Source organism: Cephus cinctus, unplaced genomic scaffold (genome assembly GCF_000341935.2).
Source record: "Cephus cinctus unplaced genomic scaffold, Ccin1 Ccin1_scaffold0690, whole genome shotgun sequence".
In the NCBI taxonomy this organism is placed as follows: domain Eukaryota; kingdom Metazoa; phylum Arthropoda; class Insecta; order Hymenoptera; family Cephidae; genus Cephus; species Cephus cinctus.
In genome coordinates this window covers 1,871,429-1,890,732 of record NW_014333313.1, presented here as the reverse complement: position 1 = coordinate 1,890,732, position 19,304 = coordinate 1,871,429, and the positions used below count along the sequence as shown (strand labels likewise).

Sequence of the window (19,304 nt, the reverse complement as noted above, 5' to 3'; positions counted from 1 at the left end):
CCCAATCCCTCTTCACTCCATTTCCGTGACTGTCGCTTGTAAGTCACCACGCGTCCCTTAAGTCCTTTCGTTACGATCCTGAAACCCTGAAACCCCATACCCTAACCATACTCCCACTTAATTTCAGTAGGAGCGACGTCCCTACCGAGATACTCTTCTGCACGCGTCATAAACTTCGGCGCCATTATTGTCTCAATGTCAAAAATGGATGCAAACAAGGCACGAGCAAATTATACAAAAGCGCCCTAGTCCATATTTCGAAATCCAAGATGAAACTGGATACCGTGTATGGTCCCAGCATCCTTAACAGATATTCACCAATAGGGGATGAAATTCGATCGACGACCAAAGACGCGTCGCGACGTCTTGCTACGACAGCTTTTTAATGGACGCCAAAAATCACATAGCGAGAGCATCAATGATAATTAACCCAAACCCATACTTTTTTCCCCCTTAAAAAAGTAGAGGGTCGATGGATTACGAAATTTCATATCCCTTTGTAAGTATCAGCTGATTGACGTGAGTAAGTTTGCGTGTACTTGTTGGCACGGCAAAACTTGAGTTTAATGCGTTAACTCGACGGACACGGTTGTGCGGATGTGTGAATTAATACAGGACGCGATTAATTTGAAGCGGCATTAAGTAATTGCCAGAATCGAGCCCGCACGTGTTACCAGTTTAACGATCACGTACTTGCTCGGGCAATAACGACCACGCGTTCTGTGAAGCTTACTATAGATTGCGGTGGAGTCTCGTGTCATAATATCTACGTGTGGATAATTTAATCACAGGCCAGCAGTGGAGAGAGTAGATATCGGCTTTATCATTCCTCTAATTAATTAATCGTCATTAACCAAAATCACAGGTATCGCATGGTTAATAAAGTCATTTAGCTCGCACGTGATGCGAAAGGCCTACGGTACAAATAGATATAACTTTTTTACCTATATAAATATATATATATATATATGTACATATATGTATACACAGCTATAGATAAAATCAATCATTGCGAATCCTCCTTACTTTTTAATTTTTTTTTTTTCAAATGGAAATTCAACAAATAGATATAACTTTTTTACCTATATAAATATATATATATATATATATGTACATATATGTATACACAGCTATAGATAAAATCAATCATTGCGAATCCTCCTTTTCGATGCCTTAAAAACTGCCGCAAGTCCGATAACCCAAATCAATTGGCCGGTCGTCTCTTCAGGGACATGAAATCTTTCCAAAGTCGCTAATGCCAAATGGGATTCACGAAATGGGTACTTGGATTTAACGTCGAATCGAAATCAACCATAAAGATTAACTGCCGTCTCGCGAAAGGAGACTAATCGAACGTCCAAGCATCACGGTCGCATAAGAATGACCGGAATATGAGTGGAATGAAGTTTCGAGTGCAACGATATTGTATAAAGGAGCATGCAGCGTTCCCGGGAAGAAAAATAATAAAGGGAGAAGCCCTTCGTACGGGACGTCGGTGTAACGTTAATAAAAGTGATTGCTCTTTGGGCAAGATGATAAAACGACATGTGAAGGAAACGTCAACCGACACGGACAAAGAGCGCAAAACACGACGTACACGTGACGCTTCGGAACAACATTTTTTCTTCGACAGTCGAGAAACATACGACCGTCGGTTCTAAAAGTTCTACTTAGGATCAGGATGGTCGAGAAGCATTTTTGTCAACCCTCGTTTTTTAAAAACGTACGTAAAATACCTACGTACGTACCATATGCTTTTCTCCATGCTTATACAATATAAAACGCATATTGTTATTTATCATTCACAAATGCATATATGGGTATAATATATAAATACAGGTATACTTACATGCAGTCTCTCATAATAAACCCATGTAGCTCCTCGAGTGTGGATCGCGAGATCCAAAAATCCTCACTGTCACTGTATATATGCGGGTGTCTGTAGTAAAACCGATGACGGGTATGATACGTGTGTGGATATGTTATTTATACCGATATAAATAAATACTTTATAGATGCACGAGATAAATGAGTAATACGTACACCCCGGGTAATATTGATATATATATATATATCGAGACCGAAAAAGATTTTAAATATATATAAAATTTAAATAACGCTCGAATTATCTATACAATGCAACCGATATGTGTAGTATGACGATTATAGGACAAATATAACCAACGCGTTATACCGCGAACCGCATTTTGCGCGCTCTTGTAGTTTAACCACCGCGAGTACCATCAAAAACGTGCAACCCCGTGTACGTCCGGGGGTGAACTGTCACCCCGCATCCCTATCGCGAACCCGGCCACACGATGGTTTCTAAAGGTAGGTATCTGCGCATGCGCGGCTCTCCACGCGCCACCAGAGCACCACCACCGATACCACCAATACCACTCTGTCTGACATTACCACCGGCACATCCGCGCACCGCCTCGCCGACGTCCTGGAACGCACACCGACGCCTACCCAACCCCCGCACAGCAGCAGTCGACGTCAACCTCGACGACCGCGGTCAATGTCAGCAGCATCCCTGACTTTCCTTTGGCTTCGTTTACATAGATCTGGATCCCTCCCGTATGTGGAAATAAACTACCCCCCTCCTCGTATGGACATCAAATGATAATTTACGTTAATTAAAATCAATCGATCGATCGGATCGATAATTACTTTTTTATATTCACAAAATTAACGTATCGATCATCCTTTTTTATCTGGACCATCCGCGACCTGAGATTTATCTGACCATCGGTGTATAGGTACGAAGGCGGGAATGAGGACTAATCAATTATTCATAATACGTCGTTAAAACGATCGATCAGACAATAATTCGTTATGGGATTTTATTGGTAGAGATTTTCGCCGGAAGATAAAATGGCGCTCGGATACTTATATGAGTATGTGAGTATGTGGATAAAGTAAGGGGATCGAGTATCACTTGGTTAGAGAGGGAAGAGATTTTTAGGTTTTAAAAAGCATCCAGGTATCTTATATGTGACAACGTGTCTCGCTGAAGCTGGATAGAGGAAGAATCTACATCGAGAATATCTGACAGTTATGCAGAAGTACGATTGTCCATTGGTAGAAGGAATTAGTACACAGTTAATGCAGTTGCGTAAGAGTCAGACACGTAGCGCTTTAAATTCATTTCACTTTGCCACGTGGCACTCGTCCGGATAATGTAATTTTCAAGTGCAGTGAGCGATCGCTCTCATAGGAATCGTATGCACAAGAGTGAAATCGTGAAACTCAATAAAATGTAATTTGTTCAACAAGCCAACGGTCTGCGTTTAGTTAATAAATGCTAAAGGGTGAACTAGGCGTGAAGCTTCGTTGGATAATAATAATAATAGCGACAATTGCCTGGATAATATATATATATATATATATATATACATATATATAACTACACGGCGGGGATCGTTTCTCGTCGCTGGCTTTTAACGCTTCGAAAATTATTGAATGCCCGTACACGTTGCCCGCAAAACGTGCCAATTGTTTTCCTATACCCAGTAATGACTACCGTAGTTACATTTACCAGTCCCGGGAACGCGTTACATACCTGTGCAATGTTGATTAAAATATTTTTGAGCGTATTTCACAAAAATACGCAATCAATCAAACGTAATGCGTAAATGCAATACGAATCAGTTCACAGAACATTTTGAATTTTTGAAAGTCCAAAATTTATACAGGTACAAAGGAGTCGACTAAAAAGTTACATTTAAAAAAAAAAAAAAAATACCGAAAAATTATTTGCTCAGGACATTGACATAGGCATTACTTCGCACACATAAAATTTATCTACGTTCTGCGAACAGAGAAACGGGAGCAGCGTTGATATAGTTGGTATGTGATGTATGATATATCGTGCATAAGTTCAAAGGACTCCACGTGCCATACGATATATTCGTCAAACCGTTAATATCATACGGTCGAACGATCTGACGTTTTATTCGAAATATATTCAGCAGCTTGAGATATTATATATATATATATATGTATGTATGTATATAGCCATTGGAGCACCAATATGGTTTTACACAATTTTTTCCCAGTTATAGCAGCTGCCAAATATTCGGTCGAAATATTGCCAAAAAATAACTTAACGTTCCAGGGTCAATCCTAAAAGATATTTATTTTTATGGCCATCTGACGCAAAGACGTAAACAATTCTGTCGTCGGTTATTTTGCCCCGCGGATATTTTAACGTTGATATTTGAACGTAACACTATTAAAATGCTATGAAAGTTCGTTCAGGTGGTACCTGCGCTATATAAGATATAAATGTATATTACGAGTAGAATAATGCGGGCAGAACTTATCTACCTGGCAGGTACATTTCAGGTATATAAAATATACAGATAATTTTTGGTATTTGTAAAATATACTCTACATACTATAATGCAATAAAAAATTGTCTATTCAAGATATTCATAATATATCAAAATATATTTTTCACTATATTCCACCTATATGACATTTACGTGGGGAGACGTATAAAATTAAAGAATGAATTTTCATGCTGCAATTTTTTTTTAACAATTTCAGTTCTACCCGACTGTTAGGTATTTCATGATGATTATAATAATTGCAGCTACGAAAGAGAACCGCTTATTTGCATTTCGCTAGACTCATTCTCTTGGTACTGTATGGAGCATCCTCATAATAATAATATGTCCTATTTACTTAAGCTCTCCTCAAACAGGCTCTGGCGCTTCTCTCTTTCTCTTTTCATAATTTCTCTTATTTTCCTAGGTCCCCCATCGAGCAATTTTCAACTATGTCATACGGGCGCTGCTTGACCATATTTAATATTCATCAACGCTCCACTATTTCCTTTCTATATGTAATTAGGGTTAATTGGAGGAAGAAGAAAAAAAATTAATTATTCAATAACCCAAGTAAAAATTACTTACAATTTTTCTCTCCCTCAGGGTATTTCGGTATCTCAATTTTTTTCAGTGAAAATAATATCCACATATATGTACGATACATAATATATATGTACATGACATGTGCAATGCAACGGCAGTCCTGAGTCGACAATTATTTTTCACATTCTATACTGTATTCTAGTTTACTTTTTTTCTTTTGAAAAAAAAAAATATGGAGAAATTTTTTTTCAGGACAGTATTTCAACCCTCTCCGAATGAGAATAGACGCATGGGCTTGGAAGAAGCTGTGATTATCCGAATACAGAGCACGACGCTTTCTCTGCAGGTTTAGACACAATGCGAGACTTTTACACGAGAATGTAGGAATACATAGGGAAAAAAAAACTACATAAAAGATGAAAATGAACGTCGCCTGCTATATTACCAAGGAAAACAAATATCACTGAAGGAGATGCAGAGTAGCGGGCGGGAGGACGGGGGAGGAGAGGGTGGCTGAGGATCATCGAGATTCTCAAAAAAAGCTCGTAGCAAAATAAATATATGCCATACACTTTACTACATAAATACAAAATAATGAAGTACTTCTCGAGTTCTTTTAAGTGTTACCCCCCTAACGCCCCCCAAAAAAAAAAACAATCCGTTTCTTCACCGCAAAATTTCGTATTTCCTGGAAATCGGCTCAGAAACGGTACAATCGATGAAAAATTTAGAACGTCGATCGGCATGGACGAATCGTAACACAAGATAATGAAGATTTAACTCAAAGAACCTGGTACCGGGATAACCAAAGAGATTATATCGAACTGGCCAATTAGAAACTCATAGATAAATTGAGTTGCTTCGCGTAAATCAGGCATTCGTGAAGCTAAACAATTTCTAGGATTCAGCGAAATTCTCTAGCGGCAGATGCAGTCATGCAAAGACGCCAGAAGTTTCAGAACGATTTACGATGCATCCCGCGGGGGAATCACTGATTTCAAATGTTCCCGCGCTTTGAAGGATCTTCAAAAGCCCATAGCGATACTCGTAACGTGCTGGCAATCGCGTTATTCTCGTTTGAATAATTTTCCACATACAGTGTAAGCTTATACATGGATATATTGTATATTAAAAGCTCACCCTATATATAGATACATATACATACATATATATTCATGAATCTAGTTACTCTTGGTACAACAAGTGGCACCAACTACCGAGTAGAACCAATTAACTTGCATTTCACTGGAACAACCAGGATAAGAGCGTCACCCGCCATTTAAGCCTCGCAGCAAGATGAATATCTGAAGAAGCTGCCAGGAGAACGAGAAGCGGCCAACCCAAATCCCCGTATGGTTATCGATCACCAGGAGCGTCTTCCACGTATAAGATAGGAGTGAAATCTCGACTGGCACTCGTAAGTCGAGCTGCTTCACTTGGGTAAATTCACGAGCCGCTGTAGACGCCAACCTCTCGCGCGCGCTGACACACCCTCTGCGCATTCATTCCCTCCTAGAGAGCTGAGGATGTCAATGAAAGATGGGGATTTTTCAATATCCCATTCTTCCCATAGCCACGAGGAGTACCACCACCACCACCACGTATCGAAAGAGCCTCTACACTACCTACGAGTCTGGTATCGAGACGCGAGACGCTTTTATTGTCAGATATCTACATTCAGGGCAAACCTGAAACGAGCTATAACCTGTAGTCAAGGATGAACGCGGGATCATTGAGTTAGACGAAAGTTATCTTATTAAAAATTTATTAAACCCACCCCAATATATTTTACGTGTAAGCTGGTACGAGAGGGTACAGCCTTTGATGATAATCCAAATGGTACTGAACGTTCGAATGAAAATTGACGGGATCTTATGGCAATTAAAATTACCACTCGAATGAAATTCCTGGAGCATCCTGCGAGGAATGTTTCAGGATGATATTTACGTGGATACTCTGTGGATTTCAGCGGCGCTGATTTACGAGAACCATTAGTCAATTTCCATCGTGGCTCAGGGTTGAGCAATGGATGGGGCAGGGAATGTTGTTAGCTCTGACAGGGCTGTACATGGAGATTTCGAGATTACCTCTGCGAAGACACGAGGGAATTTTTTTTCTTTCCCTGGCTTTGAGGACGGAAAATGAAAAGCGAGATGACGTTCTATATTGTTATTATTCCTTGGAAACCGAAAGAGACGCAGTGGGGGGAGGAGGAGGTGGGCAAATGAAGAAAGATATAACGTGGATACAAAAAAAAAAATACTCGAGATGAGAAGATCGAACGAGTGATGCTCGTGTTCAATCCGGATGCCAATTAACGGGAAATCGAAAAAGTTTGTTCGCTTGACCGCAGCCAAACGAATTCACGTATTCTATGTACATTGTGTATCGTACGATTTCTCATGGCTGTATCCCAACGAAGCGATAGATAGAAAATGGGATTAATTGAATGGAATTATTTTTAGAAAGTTTCCGTCATTCACCAGTTGGCAGAGACGGTAGGAATTTTTGGCGATTGAATTTTGAAAATTCGTCACTTTTCGAATACCGAATGTAATTGGTATACGATGGGATAAACTTCGAAGAAGAACGGTCAGACGTGTAAGGGTAGTAGCGCGATAGAGTGGAAAATGCAATTTTCCACTCCGAACCGTATAATCGTAGGAATTCATTAATCACCGGCTTGGTAATCGGCAATCATCGTCATCCACTTCCGGCAAAGTTTCCGATACTTTTAATAGCGAGTTAACCTCGTGTCACCGATTTCCAATATTATTACAAGACGAATTATGCAAGTAGCCCTTCGTTTCGTTCAAGATCTCACCAGCACCGGAAGCACCCTTCGTCCTTCCTCTATACTCCTCTACGTCATCCGTATGTTCTATCCTCCTCTCCTCTCTTCTCCCTCACCCGCTCCACACACCTCGATGCTCTCTACCATTAATCTTGTCCATTGTTCCCTAGAAGCGAAACTCTGGATTCTGGAATGCTTACGTATTATCCAGACTGCCTCCTGCTACCGAGTGCCACCTCCCCTTACCGTCCCGGTATTGTAACCATATCGGAAGATATTCACATTCGAAGATTCCAGCAGGAAATCATATCCCATAGAACAATCAAGGATCAAATAAAGTATAAACTGAAGAGAGAGGCAATAATAAAAGAACCATATACATTAAAAGATATATATATATATAAATTGAGCTCAGCAAAAATCAATGTACGTAATAATAATATATCATCCAGTAATAAAAAAATACTGCAATATGACCTGTCGTTTGTAACCACTCAGATCATTCTTTTTTTTCTCTATTCAAAAAAATGTATTGGGGCTTCAATAGCACTCAGTGTGAACAGTGACCACGTGCGTAAGTGGTGTCGGAGGCGGCCTGGTCAGCCGACCTAGGGGGGCTGGAATGACTGGCTGAATGTAGGGGAACTGTCTCCAAGGGGAAGACCTGGCAAAAGAGGGTACGCATTATGAATGACGGGATCAGAGGGTAGCGATACGTCAAGAGATCAGCGACCTTACCCGAGAAGGACTTGTCTCCTGATCTCAACTAGTTTCTCCACTGATATTTGAACTGACACCGAGCCAAGTGTCGCCAAGGGATACGGCCCTGGTTTCCCGGCTCGATTTGTCACTGGCACGTTACCCTTATTTCGCTTAATCCACATCGTTAAGATACCGGCCATGGGGCCCTGCGCAAAATGGGCGACTTGAAGATCCTGGAAACACCTGACGCGATACTCGATCTGATCCATCGTGAGAAGAACACGGAGGATATTCCTTTTCAAGAATAATACGAGATGTACGTAAATAAAAAAAGTATGTAAAACGATATGAATACGGTATGAAAGGCCACGTGAATTATTTAAGTATTTTTCTAATAATACACACGGGCATTTGGACATGAAAATTAAGTTTGTCGATTATCAGCACAGGATAACGTGCAATAAATTATTACACCTGCCACTCGCGTGAACGAAACACAAGGCAGACGAAAGCTCGGTAAAAGGTTTGACATCAATTAATAGACTTTGAAAATGCAAACCAACACGAATACTACCACGTGATAACCCAAGCACTAATGTTAACGCATGATAGGATGATTAATTCAAGCGTGCTGCAGACGCGAAACGCGTTGCGTCACGGCATATCGAAATCATCGTTAATTAACCATGTAAAAGTATCGTGTTAACCAGAACATACTTGGTACCATGTTATCACTTCGAATCATCGAATACCCTTAAAAATCCTCGTAAAACATAACATCCCATTCGAAAATTGCATTAAAGCGACTCTTGTCCCGTCTGATTGCGCTACAGTGCAAAAGCAAGAGATAAGAAGATAACATTGATTATCAAGTTAAAGGGCAAAACGTTATCCTCATCAGGCAACTATCCAATTACGTACATATAGATAATACAATCAGAGTCGGAGCATCGACGTAAGATGCTGCTGTCGCTTAACTAGCAATAACCTCATTATACCCGGGACTCAAGATGCTCCAATTAGTTATAACCATCCCTAGGAGATTACCAGAGCGAGTAACAGGGATGGCGTTCCATGACATGCATAGGAATCTTATTAAAGGAAATCGCTGGGATGCACCGAGATAGGGGATGCTGGGCTGGACCAGTAACCAAGCCAGATTAGACAGTTGGCTAATGCCACGTCCCCACGGGTTATCAGCGTACCGAGTTACGACTGCATCATAATACGTCACTTAGCGTCTGTACAGAGACGACGACGACTGTGCACAGAATGCGCTAATCTAACTTCTGTTCTCAAGGCAGGTCCACGGAGTACTCGATCCACCCCCAATTTGACCTGCAGCATCCCACGTTAGTAAGCTGCCTCTAACAGCAGCCCCCTCGTCTTAATGGGGCATTTCAAACCCAACCTAAAAGACCGACCAACCGGACGACCCACGCTATCAGATTACAAGCCTGACCCCGTGGCTACACTCGCTTTAAACCCCGTACCTAAACGTTGCCTTGATTGTCGGCACTGTAATGGAACCAGCTAAGCGCCATTGACGAGCTTAAGCCGCGTTCACATTTTCCTTGAGACACTGGATTACTCGAGGCGTCTTGGCGTTTAGTTCATCTTGGGGCATTAGACGTACCGTCGTTACGTACGACGTAACAGAATTACACGCTACTAGGAAAAACACGTGGTTAATGCACTTTGGGTGCGTCTGTGTTTTCTGGAGTTTGGACGAAATCGGCAAACGTTTCTGGAATTCTCTCAGCTTGCCTGCCGCTTCGATCGCTACAGGAGCAGGATATACCGAGGGTCTCCATGTTAAAGAGGAACTCTTCGTTCGAATGGATCCAAGTTTTTTCCTTCTTTGTGAAAGTTCGTTAAACACTTTTTGGCCTATTGTTGTATGATTCTTTTTAACTAAATAGTCCACGGTATGTAATACGCAGGACTTGGTGTCGACTGTTCGTTCGATATACACGCGCTTATGTAGAACGTAAAAAGTTTCTTGTAGCTAAGCTACGCTCACTGCTATTTGTCCGAACAAATAAGAATCTACTTGAAGTTTGACGTGCCAATTCTCATTGAAAAGGCAACTGCGCCGTGGGTCTTGTTTACCGACGTAGGAGTTATTTCAGCTAAGATCTTAGGACGGCTAACGTTTTGGTAGTCTGCCGTCATTATCCTTCGTGCGGGTAAGTGGCTTTCGTGGATACGGGTTCTATGGATTCAGAGGGTTCTAATAGGCGCTGTTTCGCTGTTGAATCAACGATCATGAGAATCTGCCATTAGTTTCAGGAAAATGCTTAAGAATTGAATGAGCTATTAATCCGACCGTCTATAGGGAGGATAATTTTAATTGAGAGAAAAGAATTTTTTACATAGAAGCAGACAAAGAGGTACGATGTAGAATAGCGTTAATGAGGTTAGGTCTAGTTGCTTCCTTGAATGGAATTATATTGAATTCGCGAAGCTCTCATTAAAATTGCCCAAAGGACTTCTACGATCTAAACGCACTTTAAATATGTATTGCGTATACAAGAGATGATATTGAAAAATGAAAAAAAATTTCAACCATTATTCGATACCAAAAAGTACCATCAGTCCGTATAAAAAATGATGGAGTCATCAAACGCGATTAACGACGTCATTCAAAAGCACAGCAAGGAAAAGAACGGGTAAAAAAGAGAATTTTGCGAAACGAATAAAAAAGTTGCACAGTCGCATAAGCAAAGCTCACTCATCTTCTTATCTCTAATGAGCAAGCCAGACATTCAGCCTCAAGTAGGTTAGACTAAAATCGTGAAAACGGTTTTGATCATTCAAGATACGTTAATGAGCACGGGCCATTGTTTATCAAGCGTCGGGGCTGATGATTCTCCCGCAGACTGACTCATTGACTGAAATCCGTATGAATAAAGATTTTGACAAAAGGCGCGAGCTTCGACCCTCGTTATGTCACGTAATAAAGCCGCGCGAAGAATCGTGGCTGCGGCAAACAAATCATGAGACAAGAAATAAAAAATAATGTCCAACGCACAAGACAGGAAATAATATTCAGCATCACGTTGACCTCTCTATTCATCCACCCTTACTTCAAATCCCGTCATTATATATTTTTTAGTTTTTTTTTTTTTTTTTTGTTTTTTTTTTTTTTTTTCCAGAAACCTCAGACTACCCTGCAACCCTAAGCACGGGTAACAGTCTGCAAAGTATTTTTTAAGCGCTTCCCAAGTCCATACTGAAACCACGTTACAACGGAAGACGCGATAAACCTTGCGATTAAAGGTTACAAGCTCTTCAGGAAAGAGACTCCTAAGCAAGCTCACAAAATCCCTTCCAAGCTGGAAATAGAAATCGAATAAAAGTTCGCAGGTAAAATTCAACGTATTTATCCCGTCGAAAGGATATGTGTTAAGTGCGAGCTAAAAAAAGACTATAAAGAAGGCATTAAGTCCAAGACTCAAAATGGAGCTTATATCATAACTGTTATTCTCTGTAGTTCATTTCACTATATTTCTATTCTGTGTGTGTCAGGGTCTATTGCACGTTCTGCCATTGAATATGGAAAGGAAAACGGATCGTGAATTAACCTCGGCTGACTTCGCATGGCTGTACGTAGTTTACGGTCTTCTTTATCTGACGATGCTGCTCTTTGAATATTTTTGCCGAATGACTAAATTCACGTCGCGTCTTATCCAAGTAACGATGCAATAAATCAAGAGGAAATTGAGAGAATACGGACTTGAGTTATTTAATTAAACAGCACTACCAGCCCAGAACCTAGAACACTCGATTGGAGATCTCGCTCGAAGCTCTTACGTCATCTAAGAAAAATAATGAAGATCAGGTAGAAAAGGTAAGTCTATGAAGTCAATTTAAAAGATTTCGATTACTTTATAAATCTAGAGATATGAAATAATTCTTTAAACTTTTTTCTTATACTTATCCGACCTGCCCAACAAGCCTCCAGTACCACTGACTCTTTTCAGGGAAGAATATACAAGACACTTCGTGCGAAAAAGCTTCTTTCTAAAGTTTCTTCTAGAGCCGCAACAACCTGAAGGCCTCTGTCCACGTTCGACGTAAAGGGTCTGTAGTACGCAGGCAAGGGCCTACACACGACTTTCGCCTTTCCCTCAGTGCCAACTAGAATGGTCCCCAGCGGTGACACTTTGACTGTGCCAACCAGCCGGCGGCCAAAAAAGCTCCAAGATATTAGAATCGTCCGGAGGTGAACACACTACCTGTCGCGTCCCACTCGCGAGCATACGCGATTCCTATCGTTGCTTTGAGAACGCACCCTTCTCTGCCACCCCGTACAATTCCATTCTAGCGTATAATGCCGAGTGCAAGCTCATAGCCGTTGCTTGCGACGTCTTTGCCTGAAGTTCAGGTTCAAAGAGCGGCGACCTTAAAGACAGTCGAGAGAATTGTTACCAGGAAACGGACAGAATGTGACTCAAGCTTCGCTTGGTGTGACCAACCGTGAGCTGGAACAGAGTACGGGAGAGATGGGAATAAAGAGAAAGAGAATGTACAAGGGGAATAAAATGGATGAAGGACAGACGGTATCCTGGATACGACGTTACTTGAGGTATAAATAGATGAAAGTTCTCGTCTAGGCTCTGAATGTGATACGTAGGTACGTACCTACTTAGAATATACAGATAACAGACTATACCCAGTGAAACTTTATGCACTCGATTTTCCTTGAGGCTTTTGCGCCATAGGTAACCTTAGTATTTCGTCGGGTCGGTACAACTGCTTTTACGTTGAAATAAGATACGGCGTAACTTTTTATCTTTGACAGGGATGCTGCGTCTCGTAGTGAAGTATGATAACGGGTGAAGAAAAGTACATTGAGATGGATATGCACGTAAAGGGTATCGATTGACAATACTTTTTTACTTGAATGAAAAACGCTGTTGAGTATATTCTGTTAACAGTTCGAAAGTTCAATATGGTTATCGTGTTGAGGGTTGAAAAAGAATTGTTGATCGATTAAAGTCAAATTTATATGTAAATGTGAATGGACGATAAACGAGTAGAAGTTGGTCTGAATTTTTTTGAAAAGTCCTTCGATCCATTTTCAAATTCGTTTTCCCGACTTTCTTGTCATCGACAGGTACGTTTCCCATAAAGAGATCACTCTGCGAGATTAAAGTTTGCTCTCTGCCTCTTATTCGCGTCGGCAAGTAAACGCGGCGCCAGTCGATTCCCTAAATTGTCGAATGCTTCGTCAACGACAATGGTCCACGAAGGGAAGGGAGAGGCTGTGCCCTGAAGTTGCTTCAATACCGAAATCCCTCGACAGAAGAAATACGTGAAGCAACTAGGAGGGGGGCAGAGCAGAGGCAAGCAAAAAAGCCTGCGGAATCACTCTGGTTGGCTTTATCGTTCACACGCATGATTTAGCTCCGTGCCCGAGATAATCGTCGAGCATCTTCCGATGTGAATGACGCGGTTTAAACTCGCTCAAGATAATCGTGCCCGACGAAGGGAACCCCGGAGTAGAGCCATGCTAACTACAAAGCAGATTATCACGGCGCCTTATCAGTGGGATGTTGCTTGATTTCACGTGGAGCAGTATAGTGAAAAAATTTACTACCCTTGAAATCCCACGTAACCATGATATTTTTGATTAAAAAAATACATATATATATATATATATATATATATATATATATATACATATATATACCCGAACGTAAATTTTGAAAATTATGAATTCAAGCGAAAAAATAAAATCACAAAGGTCGTCTAATGCATTGATTATTTCGATAAGAGCACCTGGATTGTCATTATGAATGTATAAGACCTCGGTAAAGGGTTGAAATGCCCTCAAGTATTTAATCAGCCCCAAAGAACAAGCATACAATCACACTGAGATGAAAGTAGAAGAGTAGAAAAATATTACAAAGATTCACGTATCCCATTGAAATAATTTTTTACAAGTTTTCAGATTTCAGGTTTAACGCGAAATAAAGAAGCCTAAGTCCCCTTATGGTGACTATAGGATCGAGTGGGTCACACTCGACCACACAAGGAGCAACTCCATCTCAGCGCAGTTCCACCTTCTAGCCCGGGACATCGTCATGTGGAAGCTGCGGCTCCTGGGTAGCTTTCCATCCGAACCATGCATCCCCCTCCCCTTCTGGACCACTCTTCTATTATTCTCGTTTTTCCCTCCCTGCAAAACCCTTACGCACCCTCCATACCCACCGTGCTATTCTCTGCCTCATGTGAGGACACTTTTCTTCTTTTGGTCACAAGCTCGAAATACACTTCACGAAGTATGGTATACCCGTGGCGGTTCACACGTGCGCGTGGCTACCCGCCATTGCTTTACGGAGAAATTTGTTGGCAACGTACGGGATAAAATTTTATGACTCCTAACCGCGAATTATGGTCCCGCGTCAATTCCTCTGTCGTTTGATATAGGGTGCTTTTGTGGCTTATCGAATTCCACAGGAGAAAGGGCATCAACAATGGTCGTTCAATACTTTTCCAATAGATACGCGTGGATATACATCGTCCTTGTATATACGTATCCAATCCTCCATTAAAGCTTTTCCACGAAGATGTACGACAGATCCCGATCTACAGTGTCGTAAAGCATTAATAAGGAAGCGATCCTGGGAAATAATAGGGGGTCAGCTGCATAGGGCGGATGTCATCAGCAGCCGCAGTATAAAAAGCAGCACCCCCCGTCGTATCGCACAGAGAACAGCATAACTCACACGTGTCCAGGACCACCGGCACCCCTCTCGCCATTCTCACCACTTTTTCTCTCCGCTGCTGCTAAAATATTTATCCATTGGCGACTCGCCGGGGTGCCGTGACGTAAAAAAAAATGCTTACCTCGTTCCAAATTATACCAGGTACTAAAAACAAAAAGTCTACCAAATCTACAAATGATAACTAAACTATAATGAAAAATGGCACTTGATCGTTATATAACGTTATTCCCATTAATACCATAAAAAAGTCACTGGACATCCAGCCTCCCTAGTTCCTGTAATTATGCAAACAAGCCGGTTAAATTAGATACCTATTTGGACCCCTTCCCCAGAATCTAACTCAATGCGAAATAAGTACTGGAAGCTGACGGATCACATCCATGTGGATCCTATAAAGGTAATCCCGCTCAGTCGTCAGCCTGTGCGTATCAGCTCTGGTTGCACGGACCATTAGTAAGTCTACGCACGCGACAGGTACCGATGACTATAGAAAAAAGCAGATCAAAAAAAGAAGATCAAGATAAAACCGCCAGGGACACAGAATAGTACTAACGGTAAAAAGTGACGAGACACGAGCTTTACGGTAATCCGATTACAAAGAACCCACGCTACTCGACCGATTCAATTAACGGAAAAACCCACGGGAGAGGATTTCGCGTAGCGAGGTTATTGCACGCTACGAATGGTCCATGGAGGCTGTGCTTTGGATCGCGAAGTCAACGTTAACGACGTTATTTTACGACTGTCAAACGAAGCGAAAATTTTTGTTCGGCTTCTACCAGATTGTGAACACGTACGAATCGACAGTCGGATCTGCGACGAAATTCAACCGTCCGACCCATGTGGTCCAGGCGTAACGGTTGATCTACGGTTGGGATGCTGCGTATATGTACTTCGTGCTCCTTTGTGAATATTTAAAAATACTTTTTTCGTCGTTCCACCCTGTCTCGCTCTAAATAACTAACCTACCATCGGTAACCACTTAGACGGTAACGGGGGGTTGAAAACCAAGGACCCATTTGTCTTCCCTTTCTTCGCCCACGCGCTGGATAAAAAGAAGTTCAGTGCGTGTCCTATCTGTCCACCCTGTGGAGATCACTAACCTATTCCCGACCTACTGCACACCCCTATTATATACTCACTCCCTTATATACGTTCCTCCTATACCATTCGACCCTCTGCCCATAACCGTGGAAAGGATAATACGATATAAGACAGTCTAGGTTGGAGTATGGCCATTGCGTAAGAGTCTTCAAAACGCCATCAAAATTTATACTTTTTCTTCGGATTCTTATCCGACGAAAATCACTCGCACGGAATTCCATTGCTGCATACATAAAGATTCCTGACAGAAAAGCCTGGCGGAGAATGACTTGGCTATTCGGCGACGAGAACGAAAGCAGAGGGAAATTTGGTTCTGGTCTGCTAGGCCGATGCGATTTTAGATAGGAATGAATCTATCAAAGTGGCATGTGAAGGACACATGGGATGGATCGGAAGGGGTGCGGGAAGTTAGCCCCCCATAATTCCAAAATTCCGGTTCTACTTGTTCTGGCTTGTTCTAAGTTTGTTCTATAATGTTCCAGAAAAACAAGTTTCTCAACTGAAATTTGTAGCGATGAGGCGAACAAAAAACACATTTACGCTCTCGGAACAGCAAGTGGATATGGGACCATTTCGAAAGATTGTCCAGGTTATTCCAGGATGTTCCATCTTGTTCTAGGTTGTTCTAGGTTTTTCTAGGTTGCTCCAAGTTGTTCTTGGTCTATCGATGATTGTTCTAAAATTGTATAACGATCGGGTAGTCGCAGGTCGGATAAAAGTAGGAAGAAATGATTTTATATGCATAAACGTTTTTTTGATCCCATTCGAGTATTCTTTACTGAGCGGTATTAATATTCTGGAACAATATTTAGAACAACTAGAACAACCTTGACCAACAAAAAAAAGTTTGATTTTCCATAAGTGGGGGGTTCCGGTAAAAAAGTGTTTTTTTTGCCTCACCGCTACAAATTTCAATTGAGAGACTTGTTTCTCCAGAACATTGTAGAACAAACTTAGAACAACTCAGAACAAACAACCGAACCGGAATTTTATAATTATGTGGGACTAACTTCCCCGACTTGATTGGAAATGGTCGAAAGAGCGTCAAAACCGATAACCCCTCTGGGTACCCTTATGTGAGCTATAAAAAAAATAGCCAGCTAGATTTCGCACGACTGATCGTCCTGCTCCAACCAAGGTATAAGATACAATTCACAAATTTCACAGGTACCAAATATGAATCCCAAGAAATCATCAGCATACTACACAATGATACCGGGATTCTCAAATCATACAATTTTCCTTGCATTCGTAGCAAAAATGATACACAGTCCCTGAAAATCGACGTAACTGCGTGCCTCGATAATGGAGAAAATATCGCTGCTCCAGTAAACCCGAAGAGGATCGAGCTCTTTTCCAAACAGCAAAACGCCAGTTCCGTACAACGTTGCACGCGATTCCGGATCCTGGTTATCGTTCACTCTGTTTCACATGTTCTTTGCTGCTCTCAATTTTTTATTTCTCGAAGAAAAGAAAACAAAAATTGCCCAACTAGTGCCAGAGCAGAAAGCACAGTGAGTTACTCTGCACGCAACACGTTCAAGCGGGACGTTCGTGCATCGTCCGCGAGAAGTAACGGGTTGAACGAGCGAGGGTTAAAGTACGGTATAGGAAATATAAGGGTAAAAGATGAGAAACGTGTAACAGGAGGAAGGGAGGGTTTGTAAACTTACCCCGAAAACAGCTTGACGTTACCAACGTGAATCCATCGTGATTCCACGTGGCTATTAATAGACGCAACGTACTTGGGTCACAAACCAATTACCGGAAGAGCCAATTATTGAACTTCGCGATCACGGCCAGGCCAGAGATTGGGTACTCGAAACATAAGCACATGCGCTGATGAACGAGATAATTGGAGTCATGCTTCAAAAAAATGTATCAATTCGAATAGCGAGTGGTGTCGTCGAATCAACTTCATAGACCCTTAATTGCTAGGACCCAGGATAAGGTGGATAAGGGTACGACTGAAACACGAGGTGTAGAGAGATCGAGCAAGTTGGGGATGAAAAATGATAATTCAAGATAAAAAGATAGAGCCAAGACAAGGGATGATTCCGCCACGACTACATTAGCCGGCTTATCCTCTCTCATTATGCGGACCGGTGATCACACCCCACGTAGGGGTTCCGGACCAAGAACCACCACCCCAGCCACGAGGTCCCCCCCCAGCACCTCTACACTTCGCTCGACCTGCCCAGCACGTGAAGTCCATGCTTCTAATTAACCACTCTTAGTACCAGCAGTAGCACATCAAGAATTCTGATGTCGCACAATGACGCAAAGGGGGGTTGGGAGTTTAGTATAGCTCAAGTTCAACCAGTACCCTATTGTGCCTGAATGACTTACCAATTGGTAAATGACGGAACAAGAAACAATTATCGTAAAAGGGCTAATGAACTCCGGCGACGAAAAGCCGGCTGTGCTTAATTCCACGAATATATTTCGAGGCGTTCGTGGGACCAGGAGACTCGTAAAATATCGCTGTGCTTACTGGACCAACTGAACGTACTGTGTGTCGTTAGCTCGCGTCTCGCCTCACGAGAGATCCTCTTCTCTTTCTAGCTCTTAAGGACACGCATTTACCAAGACCGAAAATTGGTTTCCTGCTCGGAAGTTAATTCACGTTTTCGTTGTATAAGTTAGAGAGAGAGAGAGAGAGAGAGAGAGAGACAGAGAGAGAGATGGCACTAGGGTCCACCGCTTCTCAATTTGTCTTCCAAGATGGAAACTGTGGCTATTCGCTATCCTCTGGACTTTGAATAAGTATCGTATTTGACGTCATATCGTGATTGGTGGACGCGCGAGAAGAACAAGAAGAAAACTGAAAGAAAGTTATATAAGCCGGATCTCCTCCAAGTTGCTGTTAACGTATTAACAGGTTATATATCGTGACAATGATACATACTTGCGGATTCTACCGGAGCAAGGATTTATAGGACGATACGTGGATACTGCTATAGCTGGCTACCGACCTATGTATATCTATTCGCGAGCTGGAAGCGAAAACTTTCTTAGGAAGCTATGCGGCTAGCGGCGTCGAGACGCCTCCGGGAGATAGCGTCGGTTGGAAGTGGCGGCGGGGGG

At 41.9% G+C, this 19,304-nt stretch overlaps 1 protein-coding gene and 1 long non-coding RNA gene across 25 annotated transcripts in view; one reads left to right on the top strand and one right to left on the bottom strand.

Annotated features, from left to right (window-relative positions):
- LOC107269770 (dystrophin, isoforms A/C/F/G/H) overlaps positions 1 to 19,304 on the bottom strand; it is a 261,027-nt gene that overhangs the window by 203,186 nt on the left and 38,537 nt on the right. The window lies entirely within an intron of this gene.
- LOC112494650 lies at positions 10,367 to 12,302 on the top strand. 2 transcript variants are annotated; one of them, XR_003060296.1, is made up of 4 exons: positions 10,367 to 10,565; positions 10,663 to 10,769; positions 11,535 to 11,745; positions 11,908 to 12,302. It is a non-coding gene; the product is annotated as an uncharacterized LOC112494650 (long non-coding RNA). The 2 variants fall into 2 exon arrangements; XR_003060295.1 differs by having other exon boundaries at positions 11,535 to 12,302.